Source organism: Delphinapterus leucas, chromosome 4, assembly GCF_059928025.1.
Source record: "Delphinapterus leucas isolate spDelLeu-1000000601 "Yukka" chromosome 4, BTC_Dleu_Yukka2, whole genome shotgun sequence".
NCBI lineage: Eukaryota > Metazoa > Chordata > Mammalia > Artiodactyla > Monodontidae > Delphinapterus > Delphinapterus leucas.
Genome location: NC_143132.1, coordinates 36,265,198 through 36,288,364, shown reverse-complemented (window position 1 = coordinate 36,288,364; position 23,167 = coordinate 36,265,198). Strand labels below are relative to the sequence as shown.

General features: G+C 33.2%; 1 pseudogene; it reads left to right on the top strand.

The window, feature by feature from the left end:
• The first annotated feature begins 4,159 nt into the window (after positions 1-4,159).
• On the top strand, positions 4,160-7,396 carry LOC149749297 (small ribosomal subunit protein eS6 pseudogene; annotated as a pseudogene).
• The last annotated feature ends 15,771 nt before the right edge of the window (positions 7,397-23,167 follow it).

The following is a 23,167-nucleotide window of genomic DNA, read 5'->3' as shown; positions in this document are numbered from 1 at the left end:
CTGTGATATTTTCTTCTGAGATATATTGACAAACCGTGTCTATGTTATTTCTTCCTAGACTCAGGCGACATGAGTTACTTAAGAAAGAAAGAGTAATATTTACCACAGCAGTCTGAGAAGAGTATTCTTTTGAATACAAACAACTGACACTTTATACACCCCTAGGGATTCATTCTTACCACAAAACTGTTGTTTAAAGGAAAAAAAAAAAATGAGTGCCAAGCTTCTTGAGATATTGGTGCTAGCCATATAATGACCAGAGAAATTTTGAAAGTCCCTGTGGATCCACGTTAAAGAGGTGTCCATTAATCTATGTCCAAATGACTCTCCATTCTTCTCTTAGTTTCTCAGCAATTCTAAAGAGGAAAAACTCCAGGCATTGAGAAATCAATATTCACAGCTCCAGGTTTCTACTTCTCATGGGAGGACATCAATAGAGAGAATTATTAAAACCAACATTAAGTTAGCAACAGTAATATCCTATACTTATTCCTTTCATGTATCTGATACATGGCATGATAAATATCTTTTTTTTTTCTTCAAAGATTACCAGAAGCTTGAAAGCAGACCCTGTGCCTTATGTATACGTTTATCCTCAGAGCTGGTATTCAGTCGATTCTTGTTAATTCTTTCATAGAATAAATAGCTGGATAAATGAATGAATGTTTGAAAGAAAAATTGAATAGATATATTACTCCAGCATCATAAAAACACTGATTTTATAAAACTCTGTAATAGTATTAGAACAAAAGGATTGCAATGGCTTTAACTTTACTGTTTTGATTGTTTTTTTTTTTTTTAAACAAAATCATGAGTAAGCAGAATTAGAAAAAAATCCTTGTTTAAAAGTGATAAAGGTCTTAAGCTATTTGATATTTTGTCTAAATAACTGGGAAACTTCTAGGACTCTCCCACAATGTGTCAGTATATCATGTAGATCATTGATTTGTAAATGTACCTTAAAATTTTATATTTCCTTAATTAATGGAAGTGAAATATGTTCATAATTCATTGGAAAGTCATGCCAGATAATTGGTAGCATGGAAAAAATATCATTGAAAAACAACTTTATTTGAGAATGAGTTAGTGGGCCATTCTATGTAAGTAGAAAGATTTGTATAGAACATAGAAAGGCACATTGTGATCAGCCACCAGAGTTTATCTAAAACAAGTGTAATATTTACCTGTTAGTAATAAAAAGCCTAATATAATAGTGACTTAATCAACATAGAAACATCTTTCTTCCTCAAGCAAATTGAATATGACAGCAGTCTAAAGCTTTTATAAAGGAAACCAGTTTACTAGTATCTACCTAGTCTGCCATACTTAGCATGTTAATTTACTCCAGATTCAATTGTGATAAAAGAAAACTGAAGAACACACCCATTCTTATTAAAGATACTTCTTGGAAAAGACAGCTGATAAATATTCTTTCATTCCATTGGCTAGATCTTAGTCACATGACTACAACTATTTCCAAGTAAGTCTTGGAAATACAGTGTTTATTCCAAATGATCATGTATCCAAATAATTCCAGAATTCTATTTCTAAGAAAGAAGGGAAGAAAATACTCTGGGGGAAAACTAGTAGTTTCAGCTACAAAATTAGTTAAATGTAAAATGTCTGTTTTTGATTTAACACAGCATTTTGACAGTACTGGGTCTCAGTTTCCTTGTGTGTAGGAAGATGAAATCATATACATAGTTGTTGTGGTTAAACTTAGTTGTCAGCCTGGCTCTCCACTGTACTCAGATAGTTGGTCAAATATTATTCCAGATATTTCTGTGAAGTATTGTTTAGATGAGATTAACATTTAAATCAGTAGATTTTGGGTAAAGCAGATTATACTTCATAATGTGAATGGACCTCATCAAATTAGTTGAAGTACTTAATAGAAAAAGACTGACCTCCTCTGAAGAAAAGAGAATTCTACCAGCATACTTCCTTCCAACTCAGACTGTCGCATCAACTCTTCCCTAGGTCCCCAGCCTGCTAGCCTACACTGCAGATTCTGGACTTGCTGAACTCCACAATAGCATAAGCCAGTTTCTTAAACTCATTCCCTCCCTCTCTGTCTCTGTCTCTGTCTCTGTCTCTGTTTGTCTGTCTATCTCTCTCTCCCTGCTCTCCACCCTGCCAAGCAAAGGCTAATAGAGTAGTATAAAGTCCAATTGGTGCTTTAGGGCAAGAATGCAAACCAGCAACAATGGGTGTTAGCTACCAAGAGGTTGCCCTATTTGCAAAGTAGAGAAATTAAAATTTAGTAAAGTTGCTAAATTGTTTCACCACCATCAGACTTTCACAGGTATATGTAGGGTGCTTTTATTCATTGTTAAGGCAAATGCAAATTGTACCACAATATCAAAATTTAGAGATGCATTTGCTCTTGTATTCATCAAGCCTGCTCCTGTGATTTAAAAAAAAAAAATGAAATAGAAGCATTAATGGATATACATGTGTGCTGAAACACTGTAATGGCAAAAGAAGGCAACAATGTGAATTGAGACAAATTTTGGCATAATTGATTTTGCATACTTTATAAAAGCATTCAGAAGAAGCAATTAAAATTATGTCAAATGACTTTAAAGTATTTACATAATGATTGAGTGGCAAAAAGTTTAATTCCTACAATAATACATTTCTGAAAGCATGTGGTTACAAATGTGTATATTTTATAATTTTCTATATGTTTATGATGATATATAAATATGAAACATAACCTTATGTCTATTATTGAGTGTATGTGTGGTTTAGGACAATATTTTTGGAGAAAAAGGAAAGAAAAAAATAAAAAGTAAAGAAACTTCTCAGAAACCTCCTACATATATTTATGATGTCCTATATGTGAAATTTGTATGTGTGTGTGCTTAGGTGATAAGTAAATTAAGAAAATTGTTAATATTGTTAAACTGTGTATACTACCCAAATCAATCTACAGATTTAACACAATCCCTATCAAAATATCCATGACATTTTTCACAGAACTATAACAAATAATCTTAAAATTGATATGGAATCACAAAAGACCCAGAATTGCCAAAGCAATCTTGAAAAAAAAGAACAAAGCTGGAGGTATCAAATTTCCTGACTTAAGACTATACTACAAAGCTACAGTAATCAAAACAATATAGTACTGGCACAAAAACAGACTCAGATTGAGGGAACTGAATAGAGAGTCCAGAAATAAACCCATGCACCTATGGCCAGTTAATTTACTAAAAAGGAGGCAAGAATATACAATGGAGAGGGACTTCCCTGGCACAGTGGTTAATAATCTGCCTGCCAATGCAGGGGGTACAGGTTTGAGCCCTGGTCCAGGTAGATCCCACATGCCATGGAGCAACTAAGCCTGTGCACCACAACTACTGAGCCCACGTGCTACAACTACTGAAGCCCACATGCCTAGAGCCCATGCTCCACAGCAAGAGAAGCCACCATAATGAGAAGCCTGTGCACTGCAATGAAAAGTAACCCCCACTGGCCACAGCTAGAGAAAGCCTGTGCACAGCAACGAAGACCCAATGCAGACAAAAATAAATAAATAAAAGAAAAGAATATATAATGAAGAAAAGACAGTCTCTTCAATAAGTGGTACTGGAAAAACCAAACAGATACATGTAAACGAATTAGGCCATTTCCTCACATCATATACAAAAATAAGCTCAGAATGGATTAAAGACTTAACTGTAAGACCTGAAACCATAAAACTCCTAAAAGAGAACATAGGCAGAACACTCATTAATATAAATCATAACAATGTTTTTTTTAAATCAAAAGAAATAACAGCAAAACTAAATAAATGGGACCTAATTAAACTTAAAAGCTTTTACACAGCAAAACAAATCATTGACAAAATGAAAAGACAACATTCTTAATGGGAGAAAATATTTGCAAATGATATTACTGATAAGGGGTTAATATCCAAAATATATAAACAGCTCATAGAACTGTATATATATATATATATAAAGCAGAAGACCTGAATAGACATTTTTCCAAAGAAGACATACAGATGGCCAACAGGCACATGAAAAGATGCTTAACATCATTAATCATCAGAGAAACGCAAATGTAAACCACAGTGAGATATCACCTCACACCTATCAGAATGGCTATCATCAAAAATCTACAAATAAATGTTGGCTAGGATGTAGAGAAAAGGGAACTCTTGTACACTGTTGGTGGGAATGTAAATTGGTGCAGCCACTATGGAAAACAGTATGGAGCTTCCTCAAACTGAAAATAGTACTACCACTCTTCTTCACGGTGACTTGGAGGCCATTAGCTGCTTCAGGACAAAGGTGAATATCTCTTTCCAAGCCACTGGTTGTCAGAAACTCATTGAAGTGGACAATGAATGAAAACTTCGTACCTTTTATGAGAAAGGTATGGCCACAGAAGTTGCTACTGATGTTCTGGCTGAAGAATGGAAGGGTTATGTGGTTTGAATCAGTGGTGGGAATGACAAACAAGGTTTCACCAGGAAGCAGGTGTCTTGATCCACGACCAAGTCCGCCTGCTACTGAGTAATGGGCATTCCTGTTACAGACCAAGGAGGACTGAAGAAAGAAAGTGCAAATCTGTACAGGGTTGCATTGTGGATGCCAATCTGAGTGTTCAACTGGGTCACCATAAAAAAAGGGGAGAAGGATATTCCTGGGCTCACTGATACTACTGTGCCTCGTTATCTGGGGCCCAAAAGAGCTAGCAGAATCTACAAGCTTTTCAATCTCTCTAAAGAAGACAATGTCTGCCAGTATCTTGTGAGAAAGCTCATAAACAAGCAAAGTAAGAAACCTAGGACAAAAGTACCCAAGATTCAGCATCTTGTTACTCCACATGTTCTGCAACAAAAACGTTGGCATATTTCTCTGAAGGAACAGCGACTAAGAAAAATAAGGAAAAGGCTACAGAATATACTAAACTTTTGGCCAGGGGAATGAAGGAGGCCAAAGAAAAATGCCAGGAACAGACTTCCAAGAGTCGAGGCTGTCCTTTCTGAGAGCTTCTACCTCTAAATCTGAGTCTAGTCAAAAATGAGATGTTCTAAAGTAACAAATAATAAGATCAGACATCAAAAAAACAATAAATAAATAAATAAAATAAAAATAGCACTACCATATGATCTAGCAATTCTACTCCTGGGTATATAACTGGAAAAAAAATGAAAACACTGTTTTGAAAATATATATGCACCCCAATGTTCACAGCATTATTTACAAAGGCCAAGATATGGAAGCATCCTAATGTCCATCAACAGATGAGTGGATAAAGAAGATTGTGGTGTGTGTGTGTTTGTGTGTGTGTGTATGTGTGTGTGTCTATATCTATATATAATAGGATATTACTCAGCCATAAAAAAGAATGAGATTCTCTCATTTGCAAAAACTTGGATAGACCTAGAGAGTATTATGCTTAGTGAAATATCAGATAAAGACCAATTCTCTATTTTATCACTTATATATGAAATCTAAAAAGTGAAACAAATGAATGTATGTAACAAAACAGAAACAGACATAGAGAATAAACTAGTGGTTATCACTGGAGAGGGACAAGATAAGGGTATGGGATTAAGAGGTACAAACTACTATGTACAAAATAGATAAGAAAGTAGGATATATTGTACAGCATAGGTAAATATAGCCAGTTTTGTAATAACTCTAAATGAAGTATAATCTATAAAAATATCACATCAGTCTATTGTATACCAGAAACTAATATAATATTGTAAATCAGCTATTCTTTAATAAATAAATAAACAATTCTTTTTAAAAAAGAAGATATTGTTGGATCACTGATCACTCTAGCTACAGATTTGTAGGTATATCCATGATTTAACAAAAGAAAAGAAAAACAAGTTGAAGATTATATTTAGAGTATTTTTCTTTAGAAAATAAAGCTATAAAAGACAGCTTTATTAGGATATAGTCATTCATGTAAGTATATAAACAAGGGAAATTGAAACTACAATTTTTCTTATCTAGTTAGTCTAAGGAGAGTGTGTTAAGAAAGTGTGAGGGTAATATTAGAAAATTATGAAAAAATACTATGTTAACTCATTTTGGAAGTGTCATTATTTCTAATTTTCAACCAAGTGTTTTAATGCATATTTTAATCTCATGTTTCTTATTTGTTTATATTTAATAACTAAAGTTTCCATTAATTTAACTAGACATTTAAGCACAGAAAATGTACAATAATAGCTCAGGTACCAGATCTTTAGAAACTCAGTTTAGGGAAGGAAATAAATTGTAAAAATATTGAAAAATATATATAACAATTTAATACACACATTATATATTACTTTAGAGAAGAAAGAGAAAATGCCTAACTGTCCAGAGAGAACAGGCAATGGTTTACAAAGCAGATGATGTTTGATCAGAATCCCAAAGGACGGGTTGGAGTTCAGTCATTAACAGGGCTACTGGGATACATTAGGGTGAGTTTAAACTACTCATGGAAGTTTGAGTAATATTAGTTTGAAAATGTAGTCAAGGTTTCAAATATCAAGGGCTTTGTATAACTTACTAAAGATAATGAAAATAGTTACCATTTCTTAAGCAGTTACATGCCAGTCACTGGTCTAAGTAGCTTGTGTCAAATGTTTTTTAATTTTATATTTTGAATGCCATTAAAACTTTGGTAAATTAGCTGTCATTTTACAGATGATGAAAGAGAAGCTAGATATCTTAGTTATGGATTTTATTTTCTGGCAATGTGACCAAAAGCATTGAGGAAATCAGAATTAAGAAATAGTGACATAGTCATTGTTTTAGAATGCCAAGGTGAGACTACTATAGACATCCAAGGAAGAAATATTAAAAACACAAATTAATGCAGTAGCATTAGAAAATGGAGATAGCATACATGATTTATGTGATATTTGGGATCCTTAGCTGACAGAATATGGTAATCTGCTGGATTTTTAAAATCAGGAAAAAAAATACAGTCACATTTGACCATGTGTTTAGGTGCCTGAATAAATAAAACTGCTATTAACTAAAATTGTGAAAGCAGTGAAAAGAAAGTGTCTCATTCTTATCTTGAGGAAATCATAAATTCATACTTTTTTCAATTTTTATTTTTATTTGGCCATACCACGCAGCATGTGGGATCTTAGTTTCCTCACCAGGGATCGAACCCACAACCCCTGCATTGGAAGCACAGAGTCTTTAACCACTGAACCATCAGGGAACCCCCATAAATTCAGATTTAAACTGAAAGATATTGAGTTTTCTGGATATTCAATTGAAGAATATTTAGGAAAAATTGGAAATATATGTTTTGGCTCCATATAGAGATGTGGCAGGTCTTGAAGACCATCATCTTGTAGACAGAAATTGAGATCATGCATATGGATATTATTTCCTTGATTAACAATGAATTCTAATTGAGTCAGTCATACTGTACTGATGTGATATTTCCCAATTATCGAACAATTCTAAATAATAGAATCAGAACAGGAAGTATAGTCTTTGAGAGGCCGGTTTGTCCTCTTTACTTAGCTTAAATGCAAGTTGATTATCTGCCTTTATTTCTTTTTTTTTTTTTTCCTGAGTGATGTAATGCCATACAGACATCTTCATAAAAAATAGCTTAAAAACACAGAAATATATCCACATAAATATGCCCATTTAATTTTTGACAAAGGAGCAAAAACAATTCAATTGAGGAGGGTTAGCTTTTTCAACAAATGTTGCTGGATAAATAGGGCATTCCTAGACAAACAGATGAAACTTAATTAAACCTTACCCTATATTCAGAATTTAACTCAAATGGATCATGAATTAGATGTACAATGCAAAACTATAAAACTTATAGGAAAAAAATGGAAAATATTTGGGAACTAGGACTAGGAAAATAATTCTTAGACTTGACACCAAAAATACAATACATTAAAAAAATTGATAAATTTGACCTTATAAAATTAAAAAAATTGCTCTGTGAAAGATTGTGTGAAGAGGATGAAAAGGCAAATTATAGGCTGGAAGAAAACATTTGCCAAAAAAAATAGCAAAACAAAAAGAACCTCAACAGCAATATAATTAGAAAATGGTTAAAGTGCATAAACAGAAATTTTACTACAGAGGATAAAATGATGACAAATAAACAAATGAGAAAAGGTCAACATCTAGAAATGCAAATTAAAAATACCATGAGATATCACTACACACCTACCAGAATGGCTAAATATAAAATTAATGATCCCACCAAATGCTGGTGAGGATGCAGAGAAACTGGATCACTGACACATTGTTGGTGGAAATGTAGAAGTGTAGAGCCACTTAGCAAAATAGTTTGGCAAATTATTTTAAAAAATAAAAATGGACTTACCATATGTCCCAGCAATTGCATTCTTGAGAAAATATCCTAGAGAAATTAAAAGTTATTTTCATTTTAAAATTTGTTAATGAATATTCATAAAAGTTTTATTAATAATAGCCAGAAACTGGAAACTACCCAAATGTCCTTCAATGCTGAACTGTTAAGCAATCTGTGGTACATCCATATCATGGGATACTAATCAGCAATACAAGGTAACAAACTATTGATACACACAAATTGTGTGAATCTCAAATCATGCTGAATGGGAAAAAAAAAAAAACAACTTATTTAAAATAATACATACTGCATGATTTCACTTATGTAACATTCGTGAGTATATATGTAATATATGTGAATATATATAACATCATTATAAAGATGAAAAAGAGATTAATGGTCATTAGGGGTTTGAGATGGTGAAGGGTAGAGTATGGTGCTACAAGGGTAACATGTTGGAGTCTTGCGATCAAGGGACAATAGTAATTTGATTTTGGTGGTGAAGCCTCTATCAAGTGAAGTCCCAATTGTGATAAGATTTCATACAGCTACATACACTCAAAACTATGTGCAAAGTTATATGTACAAACGTGTGCAGGTATAACTGATGAAATCTGCATAACGTCTATGGTTTGCATCAATGTCTATTCCCTGGTTTAGACATTGTGCTATAGTTATGCAAGATGTTAACACTTGGTTAAGCTGGAGGAAGCATCTATTAAATAACATTCTGTGAAATCTAAATTATGTAAAACTAAAGGTTTTAATTTTTTTATCTTCCTGGATCCTTAAACTATTATTGAATTATTGAATTCCTATGTAGTATTGAATGACTCTATTTAAGAAGGACTGTATTTGTTTTGCCAGTTTCCTGTAAATTTCCACAATATGGATGTTCAGTTTTTAATATCTATATGTATTAATATTGTCATGAATGCCAACACAAGGTGCATGGAGAGAGACAAAGTAAATACTATTTATGTATAGCAAATAACAAATGTGTCTTTGCCTTTGCCTCAGTATTTCACCCTGGGGTAAAACAAGGAGAACTAGAAGATGTAATTTTATATATAATGTAGTCTAATGCAAAGGAGAAATCCAAAAAAAGTGAATGTGGATATTTATAAAGGAAAGAGTCTCCCTTCCCACTCCGAGTCTCCTCAGAAATATAATGGGAAAGATCTTGTGTTCTTACCCTAGCCTTTTGGAAAGTAAAATTTTTCAGGGGAAAGATGATACTAGTATCTGCAGATTTTTTATCTGGGGGTATACCCACAGAAGGGGTGATTTATTTACTCTTGAAATGTAAACATAAAACTCCAGGGATATTTATCTCACTGGCTAATTAGTCATAATTTAAATTTTAGGCTTTTATTTTAGTAAATAAAATTTAGTTTTAGTAAAATTAACTCAGAAAACCCTAACTGTGAAGAAACATAATATTTTTTTCTCCAGCCTCACAGAAGATAAACTTTCCTGTTCTTCTATCTTTTCTAGAAATAATTTGTTATACTTCTTTAATATCATGTTAAATTCAACATCCATATATCACCATTTTCAGTGAACTTGATAAGTTACTAAAATTATTTATAGACAGTATTTTGTCCCACAGGTAGATCATTAAAAGGGGTATGAGAACATCAACATTTTACTTTTCTTCCCCCAAGGAACTGAAAGAGAATTAGAAATATTATGTGGGCCACTTTTCCAACTGTGCAGTTGATTAGCTTTGAAAATAAGTGACCTAAGCAAATTTATCTCCTCTCTTTTGAAAGTGCTTTTCTGAATTGTGTAAGTATGTGTTTTCTCTCCTTATGCTCCCTCTATACAAATTTGTGACTTATTCTCAATTAGTATTATATTTCACACCTATTTTAATATTTCCCATTAAGATTTATTGTCTTTATTCTTAATGAACATTAAGATAAAAATATATCCATATATGTATTTAAACTTGCTCATAAATACTTGTTTAACATATTAGGAATATTAAGAATATCAGCCATTAGTTTACATTTCAATTTCAAAAACACTTAAGAAATTTGAGTCCCATAGTAGACCTCAGTAAATGTTAGAAAAGTCTTACTGAGTGTGTCATTGGCTTACCAAAGTTCACCGAAGCATTTTCTTCTGCAATACATGCAGAATTTAAATGTAATTAATGGTAACTCTCTTGGATTTTGGTTAGAAAAGTTTTCTAAGGACTCTATAAACTTAATCTATAGCATGTTTATTTTATTTTTCATTATCTACCTTAACTTCAAAAGGAAAAACAATTGATAGGTGCCTGTAGCCTTAATTGTGAGGAGTTCTTAATGGCAGGGATTTTCTTTTAAGGTGGAAGAGGTAGATATTTAAGCAGAAATGCTATTCAGAACCCCTTGAAGAGTAACTGAAATGACCAACATTAATGTTTCAGGCAGCTGTTGTATACAATGACAATCACCCTCTACAAATTCAAGGTCTAAAATTTTTGAGTATGTGTATAAGATAATAAACCTTTTTTCCCCATGAGATTTTACAATATTGATCCAGTGTCACTGACTATACACCTAGCACCCAAAATTTGTTTGTGTGAAGTAGGTTTAGGAGCAATCATAGAAAGTTTGTTAAATGATTTATACAGCCTGAAATTTGTATGTATTAATATGTTATTGAATATGCATAAATATCATTTTGCAACTGATAAACACAACTATTGATAAAACCCAACATAAAGACAAACTGTCTGTGTAAATGCCTCTTAAATAGAATCTCCAGAAAGGAAAAAAAAATCCATGAAGAAAATAAATGCATATTTTTTGTACTTTCCTATATTATCATTCATAGTACAAAAGAAGGAAAATCTGTGCTGGTGCCATATTAATCTGAGCATCAATAATAGTAAAAATGTAGAAAAACAACTGCAATAAACACTGTAAATGAATAGAAAAGCTTCAAGTAATTGATTATGAGTGATTTTTTTCTTTATACAGTTAACAACTTTCTTATGATGATCAGATATTACTTTAAAAAATATGAAAGTGTTCTAAGCATACATAAATATAGGGAAAATAGCATCATGGATTTCTTTGAGCCCATCATGAAACTTCAACACTATCTCTTTTAGAATTGTGGGCTTCCCTGGTGGCACAGTGGTTGAGAGTCTGCCTGCCGATGCAGGGGACACAGGTTCGTGCCCCGGTCCGGGAAGATCCCACATGCCGTGGAGTGGCTAGGTGCGTGAGCCATGGCTGCTGAGCCTGTGCGTCCGGAGCCTGTACTCCACAACGGGAGAGGCCACAGCAGTGAGAGGCCCATGTACCACAATAAATAAATAAATAAATACTTTTGCCTAAAATGTACTACTTAAAAGGAATTTCATTCTGTATTTTAGGTAAGCTTTTTACTCAAATCATCTTTTTTTTTTTTTTAGATTTGTCAAGTTGTAATCATACAATGATGCATCTAAGAACAAGCTCAAAGAATATTTTTGCCCAGTAAGTACATTTTCCATAGCAGAGTAAGTACATATTTATGATAGTTTGAAGTAGACATGCAAGGTTTCAGACTATTTTTAGAGTTGACATTTAAAATTAAATTGTTATAATATTAGTTTTGAAAAGTATAAATAATTTTGAATTTTTCATATATTCACTTATATTTTTAAAATATATTCAAAGACATTTTTAATTTTTAGAAGGCGTGTGTCAATAAGAATAACCGGAGTTTATTTTCCTTTTATTTTATAAACTAGATTTTCAACAAAAATTTTATCACCATATTTCATAGGTTCAGTACACTGCACACAGAACACAGTATAAATTTCAGTACCTTGTTTTTAGAGGACCACATTATCCTGCATGAATATAAAAGGTGGTTAAGTTCAGCAGAAACTTGCATTGGTACATTAACATAATCTATTTGTAAATTTCAGGGTGTTCTTCTGCAGTATTTCTGCCTATAGACCACTACCTGACATTTCTGTACACAACTATAAAACTATACAAACAATTTAATGCTGTCTAAAACTGCACCTCAGACTTTAATATACTTTTGATATGTACAGAATCATAAAGTATTAGAAGCTAGAGAAAGTAAAGACTTCTAGGTCATCTTATCTCTCTCTGTTCCAATATGAGATTGTTCCAGGAAATATATGCTTAAATATTCTGTCTAAGAAAGCTTTTAAATGATTCCAGTAAAAGAGCTTCTGCTACTTCCCATGGGATCCCACTCGGCAATCTAACATACTTCAATAGAAGCCTATTTCACTTTCTCACTTAGGTTTTTATCTCTCTCCTTTTGCTACACTTTGTTGAGTCTGGTGTTGGAATGCTGCATTGTCATGTTGTCCTTCAGATATCATGAACTTCTCTGCTGCCACATACTTTTTAACTGCATGGGGAGGAAAAACATTAGGGTAATAAAGAAAGCTTACTGTATCATAATGTATATAATAATACAGTAGAAAAAAATGTTAAAATGTAATTGCAGTTGAACTTCAGTACAGAAGTTGAGTGCTTTAGTGACATACTTCTAATATGCATTTCCTAATCTAATGTAAAATGCTTGATTTAGGGAAGTGACATGAAAACCATGCTGAGCCAGTCTAATTTCTTAAAACAGAGTGGTAGTTTGTCCAAAACCAGTTGAAACCAATATTCCACTGATTTCACAATTCAGCATTTTTAAACCTTTGAAAAATGACAACATTGGTAGAAATAAACAGGCAATGAAAGGGGGCTCAGTGAGCAAGAATCCTTTTGCTGAGAAAAATCTGGACTAGTCCCCACTGTAGAGTAGAAGCACAATGGTGAATGTTTTGTGCATGCACACAAATATCCCAAATACTAAATTATTATTTTAGTGAAGCCTAAAGTGACCCTTTGCATTAGTAAATATTTTGTCCTAAAGAGAACCCATTTTAATCTAGTCTGGCTTAGCCAACATATATACAAGAAGCTAATCAGGAGAAAAACATACTTCTATTATTTTTAAATACTGTGAACATAATCACATTAGATATATTTACATTAGAATTTAGACTAAGTGGAGTTTTTTTGTTTTTTGTTTTTTTGTTTTTTAAGATTATCAACCCATTGCAAACATTTAAATGTTCTGATCTTAGAAGACTTCAGTGAAAAAGTAATTTACTCCCCACCCCTGTTTTAATGAAAATGTTTAATATCAACATTTCAAAGACTTTTTTTTTTCAGGTATTCAGTTCCATCTAATAAAAGTCTGGTGGAGAGGGAGAGAGAGAGAGGGAGGGATGCAGGGAGAGAGAGAAGGAGAGACATATCACAGAACATTTCATTGAACCACAGTTTTTTAAAGAAAAAAAATAACAGTCCCTTTTCATAATGTCATTGATGATATTGTATGTTTTTAAAAATACATTAAAATTTGAATTTTAATTGTTTTATCTCTTATTCTATTTAAATTCAAATATATTTTGTCCAGAAAGTATTGAATTGGAAACTGGAATGACCAGGTTTAAGTTATAATTCTGCTGGTAAATAGCAAGGTAACAAAGTTCAATATGTTTGTTGCCCTGTGATTTTATATTCAATACAAGATATTTAAGTTGAATATCCATTAAATTTTCTGTAATTTGAATTGTCTGTTTAAAAATGTATTTGTTGTTATTGTTTTTAAATATATACAATTTTGGTGGGCGTTTTAGTAACTGAATTTTTGATTTAGAGGTGTTTGAGGTATTTTGTTTTTTACCATTCTCTAGGAAGAATTTTTGATTCTAACATAATTTCAGTTAATAACTGTTGACTTCCTGTTCACTAATCTGTAACCTATCAATCAATCATTTGTATTTATATAACACTTCTTATTCACAATTTAAAATGCTTTACAAATCAGAGCAAATTAAGAAACTCCAATAAAAGTTTTTAATTTGGATTTTTTTAAATAATAATTTTGGTCATATAGTCATAATTTTAGAATTCTCAAGCAGCACACTGAGTGAATGTGAATGCAGTCATTTTTTAAAAAAAATTTTACAATTTTGTATTAATTTCTGATGTACAGCAAAGTGAATCAGTTATACATATACATGTATCCACTCTTTTTTAGATTTTACAATTTTGTGTTAATTTCTGATGTACAGCAAAGTGAATCAGTTATACATATACATGTATCCACTCTTTTTTAGATTTTTTTTCCCATATGGGCCATTACAGAGTATTGAGTAGAGTTCCCTGTGCTATACAGTAGGTCCTTATTAGTTATCTATTTTATATATAGTAGTGTGTATATGTCAATCCTAATCTCCCAATTTTTCCCTCTCCTCCTCCTTTCTCCCCTGGTAACCATAAGTTTATTTTTTACATCTGTGACTCTATTTCTGTTTTGGAAATAAGTTTATTTGGACAATTTTTTTAAGATTCCACATATAAGCAATATCGTATGATATATGTCTTTCTCTGTCTGACTTACTTCACTCAGTATGACAATCTCCAGTTCTATCCCTGTTGCTGCAAATGACATAATTTCATTCTTTTTTATGGCTCAGTAATGTTCCATTGTATAATGTACCACTTCTTTATCCATTCCTCTGTCAATGGAAATTTAGGTTGCTTCCATGTCCTCTCTATAATAAATAGTGTTGCAATGAACATTGCAGTGGATGTATCTTTTATAATTATGGTTTTCTCCAGATATATGCCAGGAGTGGAATTGCTGGGTCATATCATAGCTCTATTTTTAGTTTTTTTAGGAACCTCCATACTATTCTCCATAGTGGCTATACCAATTTACATTCCCACCAACAGTGTAGGGTGGTTCCCTTTTCTCCACACTCTCTCCAGCATTTATTGTTTGTAGATTGTTTGATGATGGCCATTGTGACCGGTGTGAATTGATACCTCATTGTACTTTTGATTTTTATTTCTCTGATAATTGGTGATATTGAGCATCTTTTCTTGTGCCTCTTGCCCATCTGTATGTCTACTTTGGAGAAATGTCTATTTAGATCTTCTGCCCATTTTTTGATTGTGTTGTTTGTTTTTTTGATATTAAGTTGCTTGAGCTGTTTGTATATTTTGTAGATTAATCCCTTGCCAGTTGATTCGTTTGCAAATATTTTCTCCCATTATGTGGGTTGTGTTTTAATTTTGTTTATGGTTTCTTTGTTTTGCAAAAGCTTTTAAGTTTAATTAGGTCTCATTTGGTTATTTCTGTTTTTATTTTCATAACTCTAGGAGGTGGACCAAAAACGGTATTGTTGCAATTTATGTCAGAGAGTGTTCTGCCTATGTTTTCCTCTAAGAGTTTTATAGTGTCTAGCCTTACATTTAGACCTTTAGTCCATTTTGACTTTATTTTTGTGTATGGTGTTAGGGAGTGTTCTAATTTTATTCTCTTACATGTAGCTGTCTAGTCTTCCCAGCACCACTTAATGAAGAGACTGCCTTTTCTCCATTGTATATTCTTGCCTCCTTTGTCATAGATTAGGTGGCCATAGGTGCATGGGTTTATCTCTTGACTTTCTATACTCTTCCTTTTATGTACATTTCTGTTTTTGTGTCAGTACCATGCTGTTTTGATTACTGTAGCTTTGTAGTAAAGTCTGAAGTCAGGGAGCCTGATTCCTCCAGTTCATTTTGTCTTTCTCAGGATTGCATTGTCTCTTCAGGGGTTCTGTGTTTCCATAAAAATTAAAAAAAAAATTTTTGTTCTAATTCTATGAAAAGTACTATTTGTAATTTGATAGGGATTGTATTGAATCTGTATATTGCTTTGGGTAGTATAGTCATTTTGGCAATATTGATTCTTCCAATCCAAGAAAATGTATATCTCTCTGTCTGTGTCATATTTGATTTATTTCATGAGTATCTTATATTTTTCTGAGTATAGGTCTTTTGTCTCCTTAGGTAGGTTTATTCCTAGGTATTTTATTCTTTTTGTTTCAATGGTAAATAGGATTGTTTCCTTAATTTCTCTTTTTGATCTTTCATTGTTAATGTATAGAAATGCAGGAGATTTCTGTGTATTAATTTTGTATCCTGCATCTTTAAAAAATTCATTGATGAACTCTAGTAGTTTTCTGGTAACATCTTCAGAATTTTTGATGTATAGTAACTTTTGATGTAAAGATGACTGTCATCTGCAAACAGTGACTGTTTTACTTCTTTTCCTATTTGGATTCCTTTTATTTCTTTTTCTTCTCTTGTTGCTGTGGCTAAAACTTCCAAAACTGTGTTGAACAATAGTGGCAAGAGTGGACATCCTTGTCTTGTTCCTGATCTTAGAGGAAATGCTTTCAGTTTTTCACCATTGATAATGATGTTAGCTGTGGCTTTGTCATATATGGCCTTTATTATATTGAAGTAGGTTCCCTCTGTGCCCACTTTCTGGAGAGTTTTTATCATAACTCGATGTTGAATTTTGTCAAAAGCCTTTTCTGCATCTATTGAGATGATCACATGTTTTTTATTCTTTGGTTTGTTAATGTGGAGTATCATACTGATTGATTTGTGAATATTGAAGAATCCTTGCATTTCTAATAATTTGCCCATTTATTCTAGCTTATCTATTTTATTGGCATATATTTGCTTGTAATAGTCTCTTATGATGCTTTGTATTTCTGTGGTGTCCATTGTAACTTCTCATTTTTACTTTTTAATTTTATTGATTTGAGCCCTCTCCCTTTTTTACTCAATGAGTCTGGCTAAAAGATATATATATATATTTTTTTTATCTTCTCAAAGAACGAGCTTTAGTTTCATTCATCTTTGCTATTGTTTTCTTCATGTCTATTTCTTTTATTTCTGCTCTGATCTTTATGATTTCTTTCCTTCTACTAACTTTGGGTTTTGTTTGTTCTTCTTTCTCTACTTGTTTTAGGTATATGATTAGGTTGTTTATTTGATATTTTTCTTGTTCCCTGAGGTGAGATTGTATTGCTATAAAGTTCCTTCTTAGAACTGCTTTTGCTGCATCCCATAGGTTTTGGATCATTGTGTTTTCATTGGCCCTGTGTACGTTTTTTTTTTTTTTTTTCCTTTAAATAGATCTCTACAGGAGTATAATTGCTTCACAATACTTTGTTACTTTCTGTTGTATACTAAAATGAATCAGCCATATGCATACATATGTCCCCATATCCTCTCCCTCTTGAGCCTCCCTCCCAATCTCCCTATCCCACCTCTGTAGGTTATCGCAAAGCACTGAGGTGATCTCCCTGTGCTATGCTGCTGCTTCCCACTAGCTATTTTACATTCGGTAGTGTATATATGTTGTCGCTCTCACTTCATCCCAGCTTCCCCCTCCCACCGCATGTCCTCAAGTCCATTCTCTATGTCTACATCTTTATTCCTGCTCTGGCCTAAGTTCATCAGAACGATTTTTTTTTTTTAGATTCCTTATATATGTGTTAGCATACGGTATTTGTTTTTCTCTTTCTGACTTACTTCACTCTGTATGACAGATTCTGGGTCCATCCACCTCACTACAAATAATTCAATTTCATTTCTTTTTATGGCTGAGTAATATTCCATTGTATATATGTGCCACATCTTCTTCATCCATTCATCTTTCGATGGACATTTAGGTTGGTTCAATATCCTAGCTATTGTAAATAGTGCTGCAATGAACATTGTGGCATGTCTATTTTTTAGTTATGGTTTTCTCAGGGTATATGCTGGGTCATATGGTAGTGGGATTGCTGGGTCATATGGTAGTTTTATTTTTCATATTTTAAGGAACTTCCTTACTTTTTCCCATAGTGGTTGTATCAATTTACATTCCCACCAACAGTGCAGGAGAGTTCCTTTTTCACCACACCCGTTCCAACATTTATGGTTTCTAGCTATTTTGATAATGGCCATTCTGACTGGAATGAGGTGATAACTCATTGTAGTTTTGATTTGCACTTCTCTAATAATTAGTGATATTGAGCATCTTTTCCTGTGCCTCTTGGCCATCTGTATGTGTTCCTTGGTGAAATGTCTATTTAGGTCTTCTGCCCATTTTTTTACTTGTTTGTTTTTTTGATATTGACGTCAATGAGCTGTTTGTATAATTTGGAGATTAAATCCTTTGTCTGTTGTTTCATTTGCAAATATTTTCTCCCATTCTGAAGGTTGTCTGTTTGTCTTTTTTATGGTTTCCTTTGCTGTGCAAAGCTTTTAAGTTTAATTAAGTCCCATTTGTTTATTTTTGTTTTTATTTCCATTACTCTAGGAGACGGGTCAAAAAGGATCTTGGTCTGGGTTATGTCAAAGAGTGCTTGTCCTATGTTTTCCTCTAAGAGTTTTATAGTGTCTGGTCTTACATTTAGGTGTTCAATCCATTTTGAGTTTATTTTTGTGTATGATGTTAGGTAGAGTTCTAGTTAATTCTTTTACATGTAGCTGTCCAGTTTTCCCCACACCACTTATTGAAGAGACTGCCTTTTCTCCATTGTATGTTCTTGCCTCCCTTGTCATAAATTAGGTGACCATATGTGCATGGGTTTATCTCTGGGCATTCCATCCTATACCATTGGTCTATATTTCTGTTTTTGTGTCAGTACCATACTGTCTTGATTATTGTAGCTTTGTGGTATAGTATGAAGCCAGGGAGCCTGATTCCTCCAATTCCGTTTTTATTTCTCAAGATTGCTTTTGCTATTCAGGGTCTTTTGTGTTTCCACATGAATAGTAAAATATTTGTTCTAATTCTGTGAAGAATACCATTGGTTGTTCTGTTTGCATTGAATCTGTAGATTGCTTTGGATAGTATAGTCATTTTCACAATATTGATTCTTCCAATCCAAGAACATGGTATATTTCTCCATCTGTTTATGTCATCTTTTTTTTTATTTACACACACACACACACACACTGTATTTTATTTTTACAAGAGATAAATAAACTGACACCAAGCATTGTAAATGGATGACCACAACAAAATCAATGATGATTGTAATTACCAAACAAAAAACGCACTCATACTATGTCATAATATTGACATTCAGTCCAGTAATCCTCCACTGTAACAGCTCCTTTACTTTGCAGTGAAAATTGATTTGTATATTTTTTGCCTCTGAGTCCTTGTGGGATTTTTTTTTATTATTAAAACAGAAAGTCACAAAAATTATAATCATCCTCATCATTTCTCTCAGTCCCATGTAATTAATTTTTTTTCATCTTGATCTTTTGTTAGCACTTTTAAGAATTCAACAGTTTTCCATTAGAGTTCTGGAAATACTTATACATTCAGTTCAGCACTATAGTCAGTTACCAGAAACCTGTACTTGTCAGAGTCTTTTCCATGAATTCCTTGAAGATGAAACCCTTTTCTAGGAACATTTCTGCAAAAGCATCAGAGTACACCCAGAACTGTTTGTAAATGACAAAAGACTTAAAAATGACCATGGTTAAAGATTTGATGAAAGTTAATAATAATGCAATTGACAAGGAAATTTAGTTATTTCTGAGATATACATTTTAAAGTAATAACTAGAATTATGACTTATAACATTATACCAGAACATATAAGATTTTTAGAAATTTCATGTGTCTGAAACATTTATATTAACATATTTCCATGCAAATAACCCAAAGAAAGTTTAGTATTTGTTGCTTTGTTTGTTTTTTTTTACACTACAGGTTCTTATTGGTCATCAATTTTATACACATCAGTGTATACATGTCAATCCCAATCTCCCAATTCAGCACACCACCATCCCCACCCCAACACGATTTTCCCTCCTTAGTGTCCATATGTTTGTTCTCTACATCTGTGTCTCAACTTCCATTAGGCAAACCTGTTCATCTGTACCATTACTCTAGGTTCCACATACATGTGTTAATATACGATATTTGTTTTTCTCTTTCAGACTTACTTCACTCTCTATGAGAGTCTCTAGGTCCATCCACGTCTCAACAAATGACTCAATTTCATTCCTTTTTAGGGCTGAGTAATATTCCATTGTATATATGTACCACATCTTCTTTATCCATGTGTCTGTCGATGGGTATTTAGGTTGCTTCCATGACATGGCTATTGTAAATAGTGCTGCAATGAACATTGGGGTGCATGTATCTTTTTATTGTTTTCTCTGGGTATATGCCCAGTAGTGGGATTGCTGGATCATATGGTAATTCTATTTCTAGTTTTTAAGGAACCTCCATAGTGTTCTCCATAGTGGCTGTATCAATTTACATTCCCACCAAAAGTGCAAGAGGGTTCCCTTTTCTCCACACTCTCTCCAGCATTTGTTGTTTGGAGATTTTCTGATGATGCCCATTCTAACTGGTGTGAAGTGATACCTCATAGTAGTTTTGATTTGCATTTCTCTAATAATTAGTGATGTTGAACAGTTTTTCATGTGCTTCTTGGCCATGTGTATGTCTTCTTAGGAGAAATGTCTATTTAGGTCTTCTGCCCATTTTTGGATTGAGTTGTTTCTTTCTTTACTATTGAGCTGCATGAGCTGTTTATATATTTTGGAGATTAATCCTTTGTCTGTTGATTCATTTGCAAATATTTTCTCCCATTCTGAGGGTTTTCTTTTAGTCTTGTTTATGGTTTCCTTCACTGTGCAAAAGCTTTGAAGATTCATTAGGTCCCGTTTGTTTATTTTTGTTTTTATTTCCATTACTCTAGGAGGTGGATCAAAAAAGATCTTGCTGTGATTTATGTCAAAGAGTGCTCTTCCTATATTTTCCTCTAAGAGTTTTATAGTGTTCGGTCTTACATTTAGGTCTCGAATCCATTTTGAGTTTATTTTTGTTTATGGTGTTAGGGACTGTTCTAATTTCATTCTTTTACATGTAGCTGTCCAGTTTTCCCAGCACTACTTATTGAAGAGACTGTCTGTTCTCCATTGTATATCTTTGCCTCCTTTGTCATAGATTATTTGACCATAGGTGCGTGGGTGTATCTCTGGGCTTTCTATCTTGTTCCATTGATCTATGTTTCTGTTTTTGTTCCAGTACCATATTGTTCTGATTACTGTAACTTTGTAGTATAGTCTGAAGTCAGGTTGTCTGATTCTACCAGCTCCATTTTTTTCCCTCAAGACTGCTTTGGCTATTCAGGGTCTTTTTTGTCTCAATACAACTGTTAAGAGTTTTTGTTCTACTTCTGTATAAAATGTCATTGGTGGGGCTTTCCTGGTGGTGCAGTGGTTGAGGGTCCACCTGCCAATGCAGGGGACATGGGTTCATGCCCCAGTCCGGGAATATCCCACATGCCTTGGAGTGGCTAGGCCCATGAGTCATGGTCACTAAGCTTCCATGTCCAGAGCCTGTGCTCCGCAATGGAAGAGGCCACAACAGTGAGAGGCCCACATACCACACACACACACAAAAAAATGCCATTGGTAATTTGATAGGGATTGCATTGAATCTGTAGATTGCTTTGTGTAGTAGAGTCATTTTCACAATATTGATTCTTCCAATCCAAGAACATGCTATATCTCTCCATCTGTTTGTATCATCTTTAATTTCTTTCATCAGTGTCTTACAGTTTTTGGCATACAGGCCTTTTGTCTTCCTAGGTAAGTTTATTCCTAGGTATTTTATTCTTTTTGTTGCAACGGTGAATGGGATTATTTCCTTAATTTCTCTTTCTGATCTTTCATTGCTAGTGTATAGGAATGTAAGAGATTTCTGTGCATTAATTTAGTATCCTGCAACTTTACCAAATTCATTGATTAGCTCTAGTAGTTTTCTAGTGGCATTTTTAGGATTATCTATGTATAGTATCATGTTACCTGAAAACAGTGACATTTTAAATTCTTCTTTTCCAATTTGTAATCCTTTTATTTCTTTTTCTTCTCTGATTGCCATGGCTAAGACTTCCAAAACTATGTTGAATAATAGTGGTGAGAGTGGACATTCTTATCTCGTTCCTGATCTTAGAGGAAATGCTTTCAGTTATTCACCATTGAGAACGATGTTTGCTGTGGGTTTGCCATATATGGCCTTTATTATGTTGAGGTAGTTTCCCTCTATGCCCACTTTCTGGAGAGTTTTTTTCATAAATGGTTGTTGAATTTTGTCAAAGCTTTTTTCTGTATCTATTGAGATGATCCTATGGTTTTTATTCTTCAATTTGTTAATATGCTGTATCACATTGATTGATTTGCATATACTGAAGAATCCTTGCATCCCTGGGATAAATCCCAATTGATCGTGGCATATGATCCTTTTAATGTGTTGTTGGATTCTGTTTGCTAGTATTTTGTTGAGAATTTTTGCATTTATATTCATCAGTGATATTTGTCTGTAATTTTCTTTTTTTGTAGTATCTTTGTCTGGTTTTGGTATCAGGGTGATGGTGGCCTCATAGAATGAGTTTGGGAGTGTTCCTTCCTCTGCAATTTTTTGGAAGAGTTTGAGAAGGATGGGTGTTAGCTCTTCTCTAAATGTTTGATAGAATACATCTGTGAAGCCATCTGATCCTGGACTTTTGTTTGTTGGAAGAATTTTTAATCACAGTTTCAATTTCATTACTTGTGATTGGTCTGTTCATATTTTCTGTTTCTTCCTGGTTTAGTCTTGGAAGGTTACACCTTTCTAAGAATTTGTCCATTTCTTCCAGGTTGTCCATTTTATTGGCATAGAGTTGCTTGTAGTAGTCTCTTAGGATGCTTTGTATTTCTGCAGTGCCTGTTGTAACTTCCCCTTTTTCATTTCTAATTTTATTGATTTGAGTCCTCTCCCTCTTTTTCTTGATGAGTCTGGCTAATGGTTTATCAATTTTGTTTATCATCTCAAGGAACCCGCTTTTAGTTTTATTCATCTTTGCTATTGTTTTCTTTGTTTCTATTTCACTTATTTCTGCTCTGATCTTTATGATTTGTTTCCATCTGCTCACTTTGGGTTTTGTTTGTTCTTCTTTCCCTAGTTCATTT